This window comes from Mustela putorius, unplaced genomic scaffold, assembly GCF_011764305.1.
Source record: "Mustela putorius furo isolate JIRA1106 unplaced genomic scaffold, ASM1176430v1.1 tig00003834_pilon_pilon_pilon, whole genome shotgun sequence".
NCBI lineage: Eukaryota > Metazoa > Chordata > Mammalia > Carnivora > Mustelidae > Mustela > Mustela putorius.
Window position 1 is genome coordinate 86,179,350 of NW_025421987.1, and position 14,380 is coordinate 86,193,729.

Below are 14,380 nucleotides of genomic sequence, written 5' to 3' on the forward strand. Positions count from 1 at the left end.
AGACAGCACAACCTCAGAGCCCGCACTCCAGAGCACTCCACTGAGCAGAAAAATCGGAAAAATCACAAGAACATTCTTGGGTTCGAGGCATGGAGGGAGCAGAGGGTAGTGACTGCAGAAGCCGGCACACCAGTCTGAAAAGCAAAAGATGAACTTCGAGAGGTACTACGTAGCCGTTAAGGAAGGCAGGGGTAAAAGAACCCTATAAACAAAAGCTGGAGCACGCCTGGATGCCCAGTGAACCGAGGAGGCCTCCGGAAGTGACGTCACTGAGGGCGGGACGGTAAGCGGGACTACGGAGCCCTGTGGAATTTCGGCCGGAGGTGATGCACAGGAAGTTACGCCCTGGAGGCGGTACCAGGTAATGGAGGGCGTCGCGATGGGCGGGGCGTCGCGTCTGTGGTCATCCTGGAACCTCCGATCCCAGGCAGGTAACGTGCTGGTTAAACTTGGACGGGTTGATGTTGGTGGCTCAGGTAGTTCGGGCAGGGAGAGATGGATCTCGCCTTAGGCTGGAGAAGAGTCTTCTTGGCGTGGGACTCTCTGGGGAAGGTGGGGTACAGGGAACTTTGGGAACGGGGTCGTGAGGACCAAGGCCGTCGAGGAGGTACCGGGTTGAGACTTCCGGGAGTCGGTCATGGCTGGAGTTGGTGGGCTCCTGAGCCTTGGCGCTCTGGGGTGAAAGGTGGAGCCTGGGCGTTGAGATGAGCGGACCTCGAGTTCATTTCTTACCTGCTCCGACCCCCGCCTCTGTTCCGCTAATAGGGGACAGGTACTTCATCTCTTAATCCAGGACGGTGCCTTACCACTATTAGGCATTCTTTACATGTTGTTGAATGAATGAGTTATTCAATATGAACGCACGAACCAGATTCTCGATCAGCAGGGGGAACTTCTCCCGAACTTCAGGATCTCTACCTGAGTGTAGAAGTGACTTCAACTTAGGAGGGTGCTGGGGGAGTAGAGATTGAAAACACTGTTGTTGTTTTGTGAGATTATTGAAATTTATAAATTTGTTTTTATTATTTTTGATGGTGGGGGTAGAGGATAAAGCGATTAATTGAGTTTCTTTCAGATTCCTTTACTTTTCTGGGAGGAACTTCCAGGTAATAATGGGGGGAGGAATGATAAGCTACAGTTGTAGCGCTGAGCTTCTAATTAGTGATCGAAGTGTTTCCTTTTCAGCAATATGAACTTGCTTTCTATTTTCTTCATGTTTTCTTTCTTGTATTGTAGTGCTTCTTGCATTTGAGAAATAAATGAAGTTTATTTATAAAATAAACGAAATTAATTTATAAAAATCCAGTCAGAGGTTTCACCTGGTGTGTTTAGATAGCATAAACTACTTACACAGACATGTAGGAGGCCTGCAAAAGAATGAATCCCTGAAGATTGTCTTTTTGTAAAATATTTGTTTAGATGTCTTAGATGAAGAGTGGCCATAGAACTAACGAACAAGTGCTGTAACCGATTGGTTTTGATTGTCAAGTGGAAAAAAGTGCAGAAGACAGACTATCAAGCTGTGTAATGGGATCTGGGCATGAATCATTATCTGGATGCAGTGATTTTGTGTATGGGCTTTGTGCTATCTAATGAGATAGTAGCTCCTAAGAGGTTCTAGAATCTTTTATAGACTGGATGTAATAGAGTAGAAAAACCTGAATTTATGCTTTTGTTTGTTGTTACAAAGAAGAAACTAGTAAGCATTTTTAGATTTAATAATCCAGGGGTCATCTGGCTGCCTCATTCTGTGGAGCATTTGACTCCTGATCTTGGGGTTGTGGGTTCAAGCCCCACCTGAGGTGTAGATATTGCTTAAAAAATAAAATCTTTAAAGAAGAAAAATCCAAGAGGTTTTTAAAAATAGTCTGAAAAAAACCAAGAAGTAGACATGTAAATACATTATTGTAGTCATTTAAATTTGAAAAGTTTGCTTGCCTTTAAAATTCGTTTTCCCCGTCTCTGGAAAGTGTTGTTATCCAAATCATTCCCATCTTTACAAGCTCTTACTGTGGTGCCACGATTAGAATGCATAGAAATAGAGTACAAAGCAGTGTTTCGAGATTGTCTAGATTTTAATAGTAATGTTTTACTTAAAAATAAAGTATAATTTTGCTACCTCATTCTGCTGTTCAATGTCATCTCCACCAATTTTGTGTATCTAAATGTCTATATCCATAATAACTATAATTAATAATATATATTATAATAATAACTATAATTATAGTTCATAATTAGTATCTAAATGGTAACTTAGGTATGTGCATTGACATTCTTGAGGTTTTCAGTTTTGCAGAACACTGATATCTATGGACTCTAATATGGACTTCATTTAAAGAAATCTACGGACCATTAATGGACAAAAACATGAACCAATTTATGTTGTGGCATTCAAATCGTAGCACTTTGGGAAAGGTAAGTTGTTGACTCTGTTTTATGTTAGGTGAGAAATAGAACAGCCTTGGATTGGTCTAGGAAATGTGGGGATTGTAATTGAAAAATACAGAACAAGTCTTCAAATTATGTTTTAATCTGGATCTTCCAAAGAGAGGTTTGTTCTGTATATATGAGGTAGTTATTACTGTTTCCTTGTAAGATTGGTCAGAAATTAAAGAGATTGGGAAATTATATTACTCTTGGACTATTACTGCTCTGTTCTTTCTTTTTTGGGGGATCTCTCCTTTCAACATGTTAGAACCTGGTAGAAAATATCAGCCTGTGGATACCCCGTAGGAATGGGGCTTCAGATACTCATTTAAATCACCTCACATCTGAGTTTGGCTGTGATAATATATGTAGCAAATCTTGTGGCCGATTTTACTTTATATGTTAGGTTAAAGCAAGGAAAAAAGTTTAAAAAATGTCTTCTTTCTTTCTTTATGCTACTTTATTTATGCTATTTTCCTTTCTTTTCTTTTAAAACATCACTTATGGGATTCATTCTACAGGTCTTTTATCTTTCTGTCCCGGGGGCTAAATTTTCTTTCTTTCCTATTTTACCTTAGGAGTTTGTTAGCTTTCAGTCTTTAACTTATAACTTTGTGATAATGTTTGGCACCTCTTAATCACTAAGTATTATATTTGTAGATTTTTCCAGTCTCCTTTATAGAGACACTGGCTTCTTGTTTAGAATTTGCTCGATTCCAAAACCAGTTAGTACTTCTAGGAATTCGTCTCTTCGATATATTTGCGCCTGCACACAAAAATTTGTATATAAAGATAGCATTACTATATTATTTTAAATTAAGAAGCAGACAAACTAGGGGTAACCTAAATATCCCTCACCAGAGATCTGATTAAATATATGCCTTCTTGCAATGTAGTACTTTACAACTCTTAGAAAGAACGAAGCTAATCCATAGACAGAGGTATGGCAAAATCTGATATATTGTTAACTGAGAAAAACAATATAGAACTCTTTGTATAGTATGTTTTCATAAGCATATGTTTATATATAAACGTGCACAATTTCTTCAGAATTTGTATGAGGAACTATAGACAGGTACTCCTGGTGAATGAGATTATAAGTCTATGGTAAGAAGATGACTCCTATTTTTTCTGTGTACTCTTTCTGGTGGGCTGAATTTTTAACCATGAACATGTTTTTATAACACTAGGGAACAAACAAATGATAAGGCTTGAGGTTAATTTGAGAACTGTGGAGCCCACAGCTATTCTTTATGACTTTTGTCCTTATAAATATTTATACTGTTCAGAGGGAATGGGGTTGTATAAGTGAGTGAAGTTTTTGCCAGATCGGAATGGAAGATTTGGTGACATTGTAATAGGTTTTTGGATTATATTCTTATGAATAAACTAAGTGCTTAGTGCTGCTGAATTTTTTTTTTTTTTTTTTTAAAGATTTTATTTATTTATTCGACAGAGAGAGATCACAAGTAGGCAGAGAGGCAGGCAGAGAGAGAGAGAGGAGGAAGCAGGCTCCCTGCTGAGCAGAGAGCCCGACGTGGGACTCGATCCCAGGACCCTGAGATCATGACCTGAGCCGAAGGCAGCGGCTTAACCACTGAGCCACCCAGGCGCCCCAGTGCTGCTGAATTTAATACTCATATGCAATCATAGCATGTTACTGACCTCCCTAGGTAATATGGATATTGTCTTTGTTTGCAGGCTAGGTTTCTGTTGTGTTGGCATGGTTCTGAGCTCCTCAGTATTACTGAATGTGATGAACTTTGTTTTATTTGAATTGCTGTTGAAGAACTCTACTCTTTAGATAAGTCTTAGTTATTATTTCACTTTGTTCTTGATGTTTAGTGTTGGCTTAAAACATTTCAAAGAATGGCTTATTCTCTCTGTTAGCAAAATCAGTAAACCAGAAAGATCCTTTAGATATGTATGGCTAATCTCATTCTGTATTGAGAATAATGCTTTGAAGTGGCTGATTATTTGCCATGGGACTCTGCAAAAATTTCTTGTGACTTTTACTTCTCTAGCCATCTTTATCTTTCCACACTTTCCTTTTGGGAAATTTGGAAAAATAGTAATAGGTGAATATAAGAAATTTAAAGATACAGTAATATTTGTTCATTAGTAATGGGATTTTATTTGAAACTTGCTTGAGAATAAGTTTTATAAGATACATACCTTTATGATACTGAGTAATGATTAATAGAATAGAACTGATTATAGTATGTCTGGTAATACAATAGAAAGGAGCACATGACATAAAAGTTACATAGAATTGGGGAAGATACATGTAGATGTGTGTGTGTGTCTATGCATATAAATATGTATTTATAAAATGTGTGTGTGTGTGTATATATATATATATATATATATATTCTTTTACATATAATATATGTAAAATTTTCTGGAAAACCAAAAGTTCCATATAGGAAGATACCCAGTTAGCACAGAAAGAAAAAAAAAAGTCAGAATTTTAAGACCTTAGAGCTGGGCCTATCAAGGGCTAATTTATGATTATGAGAGCAGCTTAAAGAATTTTGGACGTTTTAAGATCATTTACAGGTTCAAGTGATAGGAAGGTAGATGGAAGACAGAGAAAATTAAAATCTAGCAAATATATAAGATTATGATTGAGGGTATCCTTTAAGATTCTGGTTGGTGTTATTATTTTGGGGAGGAGAAAAAAAAGGGAACTCAAAAATATATTCCTGTTCAGTTTGAATTTGAACTAGGACCACAAGTTTTTCCTAGCTTTCCAATTGTGTATGACCAAGATGGATAAACTAGATCCATTAACTTATACAACATTATTCTATAAAAACTGATTTTTTTTAGATATACTTCGAAGAATAAGAGAACTATTTTTAACCAGTTTTGTGATTCTGTAAAAGGATCAGTGTGATGATCGACACTGAGGGGACTGGGACTATTTTGTTGAGAAGATAGAAGACTTTGGAAGAGTTGGAAAAGCTGTAGGAAGCACACTTGTTGTCTGTTAGTTGAGGCCAAATGAGAGAAGGTATAGAACCAGTGAGCAGGGGAGCCTCTGTGTCCAGAGGCAGTGAACTTTGGGTCATTAGGGCTGCTAAAGCAGAGTTGGAACATCAGGAATGTTGTAGAGGGAATTTCTTATTGTATGGGAGATGGTACTAGATTACTGTAAAGGTTCCTTTCAAATCCTAAAATTTTTTTATACTGCAGTGAAGTATTTATTACATTATGGGTACACATTCTGTTATCAGTGTATTTAAATACTGATCCCTAACTTATCCACTCATCATTTATCCACCAATCTCAACTTACCTGTAACCAGGAAGTAAATTTTTAAAATTACCTGAGCTCCCAAATTAAAAGACACAAAACCCATATGCTTTCTTTTAGGTCCTTACTTAGTTTATTGACTCTTTGAAAAGATTTTTTTTTTTTTTTAAGGTTTTATTCATTTGACAGAGAGAAAGAGAGCACAGGTAGGGAGAGCAAGAGGCAGAGGAGAGGGAGAGGCAGGTTCCTTGCCGAGCAGGGAGCCGGATGCGGGGCTCGATCCCAGGACCCTGGGATCATGACCTGAGCCAAAAGTAGACGTTTCACCAACTGAGCCACCTAGGTGCCCCCTAATAGGCTTAATTAACTGGTATCTAACTCCACAGTATACTAGAAGTAGCAGATTATAAGTAGACTGAGTTCTAATGTAAGTTTAATATGTATTAATGCTAATAATGGTTTTGGCATGCTTAAGCAACCTTTTTTTTTATTATTATAAGTGATTCATGTCCATGATAAAAATTAGAATATAGAAATATATTTTGGGGTGATGTGTGTGTGTATATATATGTTATATATATATATGTGTGTGTGTGTGTGTATAATATATGTATGATATATGTATGATATAATATATATATATCTCACCAGAAGAGAATTAAAGTTACCTATATTTCCTTACCACTATTAATATTTTAGTGGCGTGCTTTATTTTTAACTTCTTGACATTCCTGCAGGATATTATTTCTGAGTGGTGACTGCTGAAACTGATTCTACATTACTCATGTTTGGAAACTTAAATTAGTCACTATACTTTCTTTTCTTTTTTAAAGATGCTATTTATTTATTTGACAGACAGAGATCACAAGTAGGCAGAGAGGCAGGCAGAGAGAGAGAGGAGGAAGCAGGCTCCCTGCTGAGCAGAGAGCCCGATGTGGGGCTCGATCCCAGGACTCTGGGATCATGACCTGAGCCGAAGGCAGAGGCTTTAACCCACTGAGCCACCCAGGCGCCCCAGTCACTATACTTTCTGATCAGAATATCAGAAAGTGAAAGATTATGACACGGCACAGCATTGACTTGAAAAAAACCTTAGTCCTGGTCAATTTTGTTGCATTGAAACCAGTTTTATAGATTAGTGGGCATAGGTTGATATTCTGGAGCCAAAGGAGTTTGAATCCTAATTCCACTATTTACTAGCCATGTAAACTACCAGAATTTCTTACTTTCTGTGTGCCTCAGTTTCTTCATTTATAAATTGAGGATAATGATAATATCAAAATCACAGGATTGTTATGAGGATTATTAATTAATCTATGTAAAATGCTTAGAGCTGTGCCTACCACAGAGTTTAGACTCAGTATATGTTACTTGCTATTGTATTATTTTTAATTTTTTTAAGGATTTATTTATATTATTTTTTTAAAGGAAAAATTTTTTAAAAAGATTTTATTTATTTATTTGACAGACTGAGAGAGATCACAAGTAGGCAGAGAGGCAGGCAGAGAGAGAGGGAGAAGCAGGCTCCCCGCTGAGCAGAGAGCCTGATGCGGGGCTGGGTCCCAGGACCCTGGGATCATGATCTGAGCCAAAGGCAGAGGCTTTAACCCACTGAGCCACCCAGGTGCCCCTAAGATTTATTTATTTTAGAGAGCGAGGTAGTGCACATGGGGAAAGGGGCAGAGGGAGAGATCACCAAGCAGACTTCCTGATGAACGTGGAGCCCAATGTGGGGCTCAATTTCACGACCCATGAAGTCATGACCTTGAGCCTAAATCAAGAGTTGGTTGCCCAAATGACTGAGTCCCCTAAGTACCCCATTATTATTAATTTTAAAAAACTTAAGGTTTTCTTGAAAAAAGGCAGGCTTATAGGCATACATAAAATAAAAAACAAGTCAGAATGAGCACAAAAGTAGGCAGTGAGATTTAGTATATTTATTTCATAAAAAACCGTAAAGTGGGGGTGCCTGGGTGGCTCAGTGGGTTAAAGCCTCTGCCTTTGGCTCAGGTCATGGTGCCACCGTCCTGGGATCGAGCCCCGTATCGGGCTCTCTGCTCTGCGGAGAGCCTGCTTCCTCCTCTCTCTGCCTGCCTCCCTGCCTGTTTATGATCTCTCTCTCTGTCAAATAAATAAATAAAATCTTAAAAAAAAAAAAAACTGTAAAGTGGTCTGAATTTTTCCATCATAAGTCTTTGTTGACTTTTCTCCTGTGTTAAATATTTTCAGACCATAATATTCCTATTTCAGTTTCTTTCTCTACCCCACAAAATCAACTTTATTTTATGCTTTCTCTTCCAACAAATATTTGGCCATGCTTTCAAAGTTCAAAAGCCCTCTAAGACAACCGAATATCGTGGATAGTGATCAGAGAGATTCTGGATATTATCATTAAATCAGTTTCTCTGATTACAGCCTAGGTGGTTCTGTAAGAAGTTTGAATTCTGCAGTTTAAAGCAAATATCAATCAAAAAGATAAGCCAGTAAACGTACTAAGCTATTCTGTACACTCTGTCTTTTAAAATCTTTGTTTCCTTTTCTTTTTCTTATTTCATTTTGGTTTTCTCTTTCTGTTCTTTCAGCATGGTATCTGGTAGTCTGATTAATTATTGGCCAAAGAGTTAAAGCTTTTCAAAACCTTTAAAAAATTTTATTAGACTTGCTGGTAGAATTTTTTTGTATGTTTTGTTTTGTTTTAAAGCATCAAGTACAAGCTTTTGAAGACCCTGGGGCCTACCATCATTATGCATTCAAGATTTGAGTTTGAATAACTTCATCAAGACTTAGATCCTCTTCAAAAGCCTCAAGTCTCATCTGCATTAAAGCTCTCCATTGAACCCTCTCACAAAAGTAAAAGCTTACAGGGACTAAAATCCACTAAAACATTCCATTTTATATCCTTTCTTCTGATTTCTCTTCAATTCCCTTGGCCTTTAGGGCCTTTCATATTGTTTAAGATCCTTTAGATCAGAGCCAAGGAATAAATGCATTCTAAAAGAATAGATGTCCTGTGGCCATAAGTTTTCATTGGTAGAGAAGTGTAAACTTGGTATGATAAGTTTACAGTCAGGTCTTTTGTTGTAGCCTATACAAACTTGAATCAACAGTAAGAAATGAGAATGAAGTAGTAAAAATATCTGAGGTCAGATTATACCATCAGTGGTTTAGAGAAAAGAGCCCTCTACCTAAAAGTTAGTGGTTCTTATTGTCTGCCTGAGAAGGTCACATAACTTCTCTGCACCTTAATTTCATCTGTAAAGTAAATCTGATATTATTTCCCCTGCCTACCTCACAGGGTTGTTGTGAGGGTCAAATGAAACAATATATATATAAAGGACATTTATTTAAAATGTGCGGTATAGACACAGAGTCCTGTTATAAGTCATTCCCTCTGCTCTCAGGTGTGGGAAGGTAGATGATTTAAGCACACTGAGCGAGCACCTTGTCTAGGCTGGATACATGGAAACAAGGCTGTGTTAATTTTTGTTTTTTCTGAGTATACAGAGTATTTTTGTGGGCTAATTCTAAGAAGGATGAAGACTATACATTTCCCTAAAAATTTAAGTTGGCATTTATACTGCTCTAGAGCAATTATATGCTGTAACTGTGTTCATGGCTTGCAACCTTTGTTTACTAAGTTGTGACCAGCATTTTTTTTTAAATGAAGAAGTGTAGAGCAGAACATTTCATACTGCATCCCACCTGGTAAGAGTGAGTGTGTTGTAGTTATATGTATGTGTGAATGTGTGTGTGTTTGTATTTATGTACTTGGTCATTAAATAAAATGCATTTTTTTTCCTATGAGTTGCAGTTGCTGATCCAGGTGTGTTACTTTAGTACTAATGCTTTCCTATGCATCTGGGTTCTTAGGAGACTGTTTCTTTTCACTTCATACCACTACTGCTTGTGACAAAGGAATTGACGGTAAATATCAGTTTGACTTCTGGTCTCATTGGTGAGATTTTGTAATTTCAGAGCATAGAGAAAGCCACTGGGCCTCTGAGTATTTTATTTAGTATCTAATAACCATGCACTTTGATGCCCAGACTATTAAAACATGTCAGGTTGGTTCAACCTCATAATAGTAGAAAGATTCTATCAAATGTTTTTTCTTAAAAAAAAAAAAAAAAGTTTTTTCTTTTAACTTTTTTTTTCTTTTTTTTTTTTGCTTTTATCTCTCTTACCTCATGGGAAAAAACCCCACTCACTTGCAAAAAATCCCATTTAGTTTAGTAATGTTTGAGGACTCTGTGGAGAATGGCTATAGAAAATATAGTTAGCATGACCAGGAGTTTGATGATCTCTAGAAGAGAAAATGCCAGTTTTTCTTTCTCTGAGTAACTGAATTTATCTTTAATGATTTAAGATAAATAAGTCACTGGTATTAACTTATTCAACTGTTTTCCCAAAAGAAGATATCCACCTTTTTGGTGACAGCATTGGTTAGGAATAAGTGGCTTTTCTAGTGTCCACGAACAAGAGGGAATGGCTACTTCCATGGGTTTTACATTTGAATTCATTGGTGAAGAACTAATTCTTCAGTGCTGTAGAATACTGAAAATTTGTATTTGGTACCTTGAGATTACTTACATAAGCTTCGATGGAATGCTGTAGAACATACTGATGTCCCTTGCTGACAAATTATATAAATCTATATAGTACTAACAACATGAATGTTTACCAGAAGATTTCAGAGGTAGAATCCAACTGGTTCATTTTTCTGAGCAGCCATAGCCAAGGTTCATACATTGGTGGAAACAGAACAAATTGCATAAATTGTGCCAATTGAGGCTCTTTTGTGTATGACAATTGGCATAAAGGAGTGATGGCATAAAGGATTATCAACATATACAATCAACTTTTTTTGTCCCTCCCCCCAGAAGAAGCACAATGGTATCTTCCTTCCCTTGGTGAAAAAGATAGATCCGTCTATCCAGAAAGGTCAAGAAAAGTGGTTAGGCAACCTCAGCTATTCTGGACCTTCTTTCCCACCTCTCATGACTCTAACCCATCATCACATTCTGTCTTTCCTACCTCCTAAGTATCTTTTCAAGCTATCCATGTCCTTCTGTTCCTACATCCACTATGCTTATTTACACTACTGTTAATCTTGCCCCCACTTCTACGAAAGCTGCCAACTGACCTCTTGTACTTACTCCTTCCTCCTCTAAGCTCATTGCTTTAGAGTCATCTTAATCGTCTTGAGCTCCTGCTTTAAACTGTTGGTATCTTATTGCCCTTAGAATTCAACCCCAACGCTTCAGGCATTCTTCTTTGCCTACTTAATTAACTCCAGCTACAGTGGTCTTCAATTCCCTGAAGATGCCTTTTTGGCAGAGTTGGGGGGGGGGTGGTCTTCAGTGATTTTTGCAGGTACTTTCTGCTTGGGATTTTTCTTGTCCCTGTTATCCCTTTTAACTTGCTCCTACTTATATTTCCAATCTCACTTTAAATATCTTTTTCTTCCAAGAAGCCTTCCCCTATAGCCCAGACTAGATTAGACTTCCTAAATTTTCTTTCCAGAATCACCCAGCTGTCATATCCTATGTAGTTGTAATTATTTGCTTAATCATTTGTTAATATTCTTACCTATAACAATAAAGTTGGACTGATGTGTCTCTTATTTGCCACTATATTCCCAGTGCTTAGGAAAATCCTAGTAAATAGTATTCAGTAAATATTTGCAGACTAATGCTTCTCTTTTCATTTAGACATTTTAGGTACTGTACATTCTTCTAGATTATGTAACTTCTCTTCAGAACTTTCTAGTTGCTTCTCATCTCATTCCATATATAAGCCAAAGTCCTTATGATGGTCTCTAGGGCCTTACCTGATCTGCCTTTACTCTCCCCTCATCTCTGGATCATCTGACTGTCCACCCCAGCCACTCCGGTCTCCTAGCTTATCCTCAGAACCTCAAATTTCTCATCTGCCTTGGGAATTTTGTGCTTGATATTCCCTATGCCTGATAAGCACTTGCTTTAGATATCTCTGTGGTTTAATCCCTCATCTTCAGATCCTTCCAACCATGATTTGTCACCTCAGTAAGGGGAGGCTCTCTCTGATCACCTTATTTAAAATTGTAACCTTATCACCATTCCATGGCATTTCTGTTTCCTTTCCCTGCTTTATTTTTCTCATGGTCCTTACCTCTGACTGACATAATATTCACCCTTGTTTTCTCTAGCACCCAGAACAGTGCTTGACACATGGTAGGTACTTAGAACATATTTATTAAATGAATGAATTCAACTTGTATTCACAGGTACATATATGGGACAATAAGACCTATAACCCATTATTGGGACTTAAGGTTCTCAAATGATTTTAAAAGATGAGTTTTTTAAATGATTTTAAAAGGTTTTAAAATGATTTTAATGATTTTAAAAGGTAAGTTTATATCTTATGCTGTTCTAAAAAATATTTGAAGTGGCTTCTAGAACTGCATATGGTACAATGAGATGAAGACATGAAGAGAACAAAAGAAAGAATGTCTAGTAACATTAAACAGAATAAAATTAAGACATAGACTATCCTCCATAGTGGCTGGCTAAAGGCAGGTTGAAATTTGCTTTGTTAAAGAATTAACCTGCTCAGAAATGATCACTGGACCTTTGTTCTATGGTACAGGTTATCACAGACAGTTGAGTCTTACATAGAAATGCAGAAAACCTATTCACTTTAACTACAGGAAGTCATGAAATGACTGTTCTACAAAGAACTTGCTATGTGTATAAGGAAATTCTCTGTTGGTATAAAACATGAATAGTTTATGAGTAGTCTATTCATATTCAAGCCTCTGCTACATCTGAGAGATGACAGTCATGGCTGACCGCCACTACTTACATTGTGTACAGGACATTTACAAGGTTGTTTCAAACATAGTAATGGAATATTTTTTACAAGTCTGCTGTTGGGGCACCTGGGCGACTCAGTCATTAAGTGCCTGCCTTCTGCTCAGGTCATGATCCCAGGATCCTGGAATCAAGCCCAGCATCAGGCACCCTTCTTGGTGGGAAGCCTGCTTCTCCCACTCCCCCTGCTTGTGTTCCTGCTGTATCTCTTTCTCTGTCAAATAAATGAATAAAATCTTAAAAAAGAAAAAAAAAGTCCACTGTCAGAGATACCAACTAGGACATTCATTACTCTATAGTTTCTCTTACTCTAATCACAAGATGATATGAGATTGCAGTGGTTGTGGCCTCCTTTTAGAGAAGAGCAACTTAGAAATAGAGTTTTCATCCCACAGTATATATAGATCAGATTGTTATGTCATACACTTTAACCAATGCAAGGTTATATCCAATTATATCAATAAAATTGGGGAAAAAAGAGTTACACAATCAGTAACTGAATTGGGGTGAAGGATTGGGAGTAAAGCAGGTGAATTAGATTTCAAGAACTCTAACCAATATAGTAACAGAATGAGAGCTACCTTGTGCGCGGTGTGTTTGTGAAGTTAAATGGGACATTATACAGTACCAGCCTTTGTGCTCATGGGAATGTATGCTTTCCTAATTTTGTCTTGTCTTCTTCATTTAAAACTGAGTCAGAAGTGTGGAGTTCCCTGCAGGTCAGAGAGAAAGCAGGGATGTGGGTGGGCGTGGACTGCAGGCCTTGGGGTGAACTGCAGCACTTCTTTCAACAGAGCTGGTATTTTGAAGCAAAAGATGAGACTATTTAGCTAGTGGGGCTCTACTGGCAAAATGTGTTCTTGTTTGAATTTTCTTTTCTTTTTATCTCTGATCTGGAGATAAACAGTGCTTTTTGAAGTAAAATCTTCCTTCCTGACCTATTTTTTAGGATTGGGAGAGGAGATCTAAACAACATTAGACTTTCAAAGAAATAAGGAAAATGTGTATTTAAAAAAATCATTTATGTTCTACATATTTCAAAGAAAGAATATGAGGAGACATAAGAAAACCACAGAACAGCTCTTCTAAAGGAAAAGTGATTTTTATCAAAAGCATTGTGTAGAACATGTGGCTGACTAAAGATCATATTGGGTTATGTTTAATCTATAAATCTACATTATTCTAACAAACATGTATTAATTGAGTGTACTTTACATATTTATTTGCTGGAACTTTAGATTAATTTTTAAAGAAATCAGGTTTCTTCTTTTTGACATTTAATGAGCTACAGAAAACCTAAGAACAGACAGAACCATCCTTGTAAAAAATAATGCAAAGGTCATCATATCTTCTAGCATGCAATGGTATAGAAGCAGAAAGATCTTGTTTTCGGTAAGTGTTGAAGTGGCAGAAAGAAAATATCCTCTAATTTCTTTGCTGACACGAAATTATTTTGTTACAGTGAGGACAAAGAATATGTCCACACTTTTGGAATTTTCCCAAACGATGTCAGTCAGAATGCCTGGCACAACTAAAAGACTCAGTAACTCAAAAGGGTTCTGAATTGACAGAAGTTTGGAAAATTTTGCATTATTTTTGAAAATTTATAATGCGAATTAGTATTTTCCAGACTTATGTGTGGCCAGAACTCTTTTTTACCCAGAAAATCTTAATAACCCTGGGAATTGTGTTTCAGGAAATGTTCTTCCTGATTTAAAAATAAATTTAGAACATATATACAGATGTATTCTCATGCATAATATATTCTACAACAGTATTTGATATACTTTAAATCTTGATTATCAATAAAATTCTTATCCAATATCTCTTGGTGAAGGTAG

General features: G+C 37.0%; 1 protein-coding gene across 3 annotated transcripts in view; it reads left to right on the plus strand.

Annotated features, from left to right (window-relative positions):
• The first annotated feature begins 304 nt into the window (after positions 1 to 304).
• The window catches only part of MAP3K13 (mitogen-activated protein kinase kinase kinase 13), a 165,236-nt gene continuing 151,160 nt past the window's right edge, over positions 305 to 14,380 (plus strand). Inside the window, exons 1-3 of one of the 3 annotated variants that reach the window (XR_001178280.2) lie at positions 306 to 431; positions 2,289 to 2,415; positions 8,387 to 9,489. The gene's annotated coding sequence lies outside the window, so the exon portion shown is untranslated. The other 2 variants (XM_004745177.3, XM_045088712.1) reach the window with 2 other exon arrangements.